Source organism: Oryza sativa, chromosome 8 (assembly GCF_034140825.1).
Source record: "Oryza sativa Japonica Group chromosome 8, ASM3414082v1".
In the NCBI taxonomy this organism is placed as follows: Eukaryota; Viridiplantae; Streptophyta; class Magnoliopsida; order Poales; family Poaceae; genus Oryza; species Oryza sativa.
Genome location: NC_089042.1, coordinates 12,598,176 through 12,603,125, shown reverse-complemented (window position 1 = coordinate 12,603,125; position 4,950 = coordinate 12,598,176). Strand labels below are relative to the sequence as shown.

Below are 4,950 nucleotides of genomic sequence, written 5' to 3'. Positions count from 1 at the left end.
TTGCTCGGCATTACAACAAGAAAGTGGTGTCCAAGACTTTTTCGGAAGGTGAACTTGTGTGGAAGTTGATTTTGCCGATTGGGACACGGGATAACAAATTCGGCAAGTGGTCGCCGAATTGGGAAGGACAGTTCCAAATCTATAAGGTTGTGTCTAAGGGAGCTTACATGTTGCAAGGACTCGATGGAGAAGTTTATGGACGAGCGCTAAATGGCAAGTACTTGAAGAAATATTACCCAAGTGTTTGGGTTAATGCATGATCGGCTGATGTTGCCGATACATGATAGCCGATGTATTTGCATCGCCTTGAGATTGCCGATATTGTTATATCGTCCTTAGTTGTTTTCATATTGTAATCGGTTGTGGTTTGCCGATGCATAATGGCCGATATTGTTATATCGCCCTTAGTTGTTTTTATAATTTTATCAATACTTTTGACATCGTAAAATTAGGGGGGCACATATATGAAAAATTGCAAATTTTTGAGCGAAATATGGAGTTATATTGAATCGGCATAAAAGTTATTAAGATGAGTTAGATAAAGAGTCAGAGTTTCTTAGCCGATTACAAAATTCCTAGTCTATTACACAAAATGTCATTGAGAAAGATAGCGCTGGATAGCCGACAAAGCTCGTTGCCTGATTTGATCTACTTCTTCGATGGCTTGGATGTCTTGGGCATCGGTTCCAGGGATGATCTTGAGAGATTTAGTCATGTCAGCCACATTCTTGATAGCCGATCTCAATCTGGACTTCTGTTCTTCAATGGCATTTGGAAGATCGGCTAGCTTTTGTTTTTCAAGATCTAGTTCGGCATTGCACTCCTCAAGTTGAGTGTAGACCCCCGATTTTGGAAATCGGAAATCTTCTGTGTTTATCCGTACCAATCCCTGGATCAGTAGTTGGTACACACATACATAGTTGGATCACAACATATCACAAATTAATTCAGGCTAAAAGAGTTAAATACTTACATTAGGGCCAGGTAGGCCAACAACTATCAGAGAACAACAGCGGAAGACAAAGTAATATAAGGGCCCGATTAACATGCCACAGGCAGTCGACTGGGGAACAAGACCTAGAACAAGACCGCACTCCGATCATCTTGTTGGATACGCAAGCGTAGCGACAAGGGCTTCTCTTCAACACTCTCCTAAAAGATATATAAATAGCAAGGGTGAGTACCAAACGTACTCAGCAAGCTACCACAGCAACGATGCATATGATAGAAGGTATTTTAAGGAATGGCTTCAGGTTCCTTTGCGCAAAGCAAGTTTTGCAAATCTTTTCACAAGCCTAAGACCTTGCATAGACTGATCAAATTTTAATACCAGTGTTCACATTAAACAACGACGGTTCTGTCCACCATCCATTGTGATCCCAAGGATATCTTCCCGCCATTGAGTCGTCATGGTTTTCTGAGGTCGTCCACCTTCCCTCCTCTCAGGAAGTAGCTCCAACAGCATAAAAATCATCATGCAATATCCCATCCCACACAAGTTAAGAATTTAGAGTCTAGCCAAGTGTAATACACGTCCCGGTGCTCAATAACCGTGAGCACGGCTATTTGAATAGATTTGGTTTACTCACACTGTAGTGGATGTACACTTTACCCATGCTCGGTGACTGCCCAACACATGAGCCTCGTCCCAACACATGAGACGCGTCACGACAAAGCTTTTCGATAACCTCGCATTGGCAGTACCCACTCCATGAACTTTACATCCTCATGCACTCTAGGCGTACACGGTTTCTAGCAGTGAGAGGAGTTCTGGCGCACCCGGGAAGGAAAGACTCATACATGCATTAAGTTATAATTATGTTTAAATTCTCACATGGCAGTCCTACCGATGGCGACACCACTGTAGACACCCGCCTCGCGGTTCTACCAATGGCAGCCCCACCGTAGAGCCCCTGCCTCACACATCAAGAAACCACTATGCATGGATAATGCCTCCGCTCAGCTATCTACTCCGCTAGGTCTATACCCATACGAGAAGTGCGGTTGTACGGGGGTCGTTTCATGCTTAACTTCATAGCTCGGTCCTTAACTGACCAGGGACGGCACTAGCCTTTTCCGGACACCACCCAAATCCTCCAGCCGCCCCAGTCGAAAACAATTGTTTCACTTTATTTTCCTTTCACAAATCATGTCATCAATATCATGGCAATGTGGCGCTCATGTCTCCACATGCCGCATTTCAATTACCTTCCCAAAGGTAATTGCCCAAGCATATAGCATTTGATAAATATGAGTATGCATGATTCTAGAATAGCATTTCTAAGCAATTGTCATAATTGACTAGGGACTCATATGTAATCATGGTTACAAAGATTTAAGGGTAAACAATAATCAAGGCATGGTATAATCACAACTGGGATGTTCATCATTGCATGCAATTTTATTTGTAAACAAAGTGATTTCGCAATTGGGATCAACATGTTCAAGGAATAGTGATGACTTGCCTGCTCAGGATAATCCTTATTATTGATATAATCTTGATCAACCTTCACCTCCTGGATGTTGCAGACGTTGCCTCACGACTAACCGGTACACAGATTCTATAATACGCGAGAAAAACCAATATTCAGACAACAACCAAATATGCACAAACAGAATGTAATTGTTGGGGTCGAACCTAGGGTTGCTCCTATTACTCGCGCTTGCTAATGGATTCCAATCATGCTAGAGGCTAAGGCTTCTTAATCTTTCTATCGTCATCATGGTCTATTTAGGAGTTAACCAATAGTGTATAAATGAGATATACATCTAGCTAATGTGTGGTTTAGTCTAGCTAATGACTATGGAAGGATTATGGCTACACATGCATTTATCTAAATAAAGTGGTCATATACTAGAGGTTCTCTTATCGGATGGATTTAGGATCAATCAAATTATTACAGTGAATCATTTGTATCATTATTTTATTGATGGAGGTTTTACTTTAATTATGAACATATTTTTCTTGTCACAACGAATTATGAAAGGATAATAATTATCCATGCTTTGAATGTTAGAGTTGTTTAGGTTAATCATATTATGGTTACAGATTATCCCTTAATGAACAATCCTAATTTACAGTTGAACTATAATTATAATTATATGAGGTCAAGATTTATAACTAGTATTTATCTAATATACATGTTTGTCATATACTCCCTCTAATTTAATATATGCAACACGCAAATTATAATACTATACCGTACAGCTATAATGGGATGTATAGTATATGTGTAAGCAACAATATCTTAATATTGAATCATTTATTTGAATAGCTGCTATTTACTTTAAGCTACATAGTACATGTGATTTTAAGTGGATTTATTAGTGAGTTACTGCCTATACAACTTAAGGGTCGATTTCCAACCTAAACATATACTAGTGTATAGGAAATGTCGTTAATTAATTTCATATTGGTGATTTAATCATACAAGCTCTGCTATTATCTCTCATAAACAAGTTAAAGACTCATCAACGTGTGTTCATATTTTAGTCACAAAATCTGAGGCTAAACTTTATGTAAATAATTTATAAGTCATGGATTTAGTTATATTTGGACATAGACCAATAAATGGCACTAATATTTTCCTATACACCCATTAATTTGAAGGATTTATTATAACTACTTTATGTGGTTGCTACAGTGACAAAACATATTAAAGATAATTATACTACTGTACAATATCCATTTTTATTTATTAGCACACTATTTAGGTTAACTATTATCTAATCATTTGATATTAATTAATTAATAATTATAAATATATTTTATTAAATAGTGAATTATATACAATTGGAAAGCTTATGAATTTAGATGAATTTAGGTTCAAGTTTCACTCAAATCCGAGTTAAAATGAATAAGTTATGCTAGTGTAAAGATTCAAATTTGAATTAATCCGAGAAATTGCGAAAAGCTACTGTTTATAAACGATTTATTTTTAATACAAGACATATCCACAGCCTTGTACCAACTGACAAGTGGGACCCCGAGTTTATTCCTTTTTCCTACCGAATTATTTTTCAATGCAAAATTGCACAGGTGGGCCCGGCCTATCAGTGGCTCGAATGGAGGTCGTCTTCAACCTCCAGCCGGGCAGAGGCAGCCGCGCCATGCGCGCTGGGCGCAGCCGGGATGGCACGAGGCCGGCACGGCGGCGGCCGGGGAAGGTGCGACAAGGTTCCGGCGACCTCCCACCACCGTCAGCGACGTGCGGCGGAGCGAGGGCGAGCGGCGCAGCATGGCCACCATGGCTGAGCTCGGGTTACAAGTGGCTAGGTCAAAAGAGAGGGTTTCTGACCAATTTGATGGGAGCATGAGCATCTACGGCGCATGGGGGTTCCATTTTACTCACTTGATGGAGAGGAGGAGCTCCGGGATGGCTTGTCCACGGCGAGCTCACCGGCGGCAAAACGGTGGCCGGACCGGCACGGCGACGGTTGCTAATTGGCAAAATTAAAGGGGGGCTCTAGTTTCTATGGAACTAGGGGAGGCCTGAGGAGCGAGGACTTACCGAGGGATGGAGGAACAACGAAGATCAGTGTTACGGTGGTGGAGCGTACAAGAAGGTGAAGCACGCCCACAAGGTGTTCGACGAAATGTTTTCGAGGGAGTAGAAGAGGCAGAGAGGGGAGGACGAGTTCGTGGGGGCTGGGAGGTGTGGGGAGGGAAGGGGAGGCATGGGTTTATATAGGGGGCGGAGGGGAGAGGTGGCTGGTGCAGTGATGGTGGATGGGACGCGCGCGGCATGCGGGGCTCGAGCCGAGCGGCGACGGGACAGGAGCGCAGGCGCAGCGTGGGGCTCGGCGCGATGATGGCGACGGTGCAGCAGCTGACGGCAGCGGCGCGGTAGCGCACGGGGCGCGAGGGCGCATAGGCGGCAAAGGGAGGGTGGCGATGATGACGACGCGACGCGACGCGACGGCACGCAGCAGCGACAGGGCACGGGGCTC

General features: G+C 42.8%; 1 long non-coding RNA gene across 1 annotated transcript; it reads right to left on the bottom strand.

Moving 5' to 3' along the window:
- Positions 1 to 485: 485 nt before the first annotated feature.
- LOC136351495 (uncharacterized) lies at positions 486 to 4,653 on the bottom strand. Its single transcript, XR_010734701.1, has 3 exons — positions 4,512 to 4,653; positions 974 to 2,561; positions 486 to 889 (listed from the first exon to the last, which is right to left on the bottom strand). It is a non-coding gene; the product is annotated as an uncharacterized lncRNA (long non-coding RNA).
- Between the last annotated feature and the right edge of the window lie 297 nt (positions 4,654 to 4,950).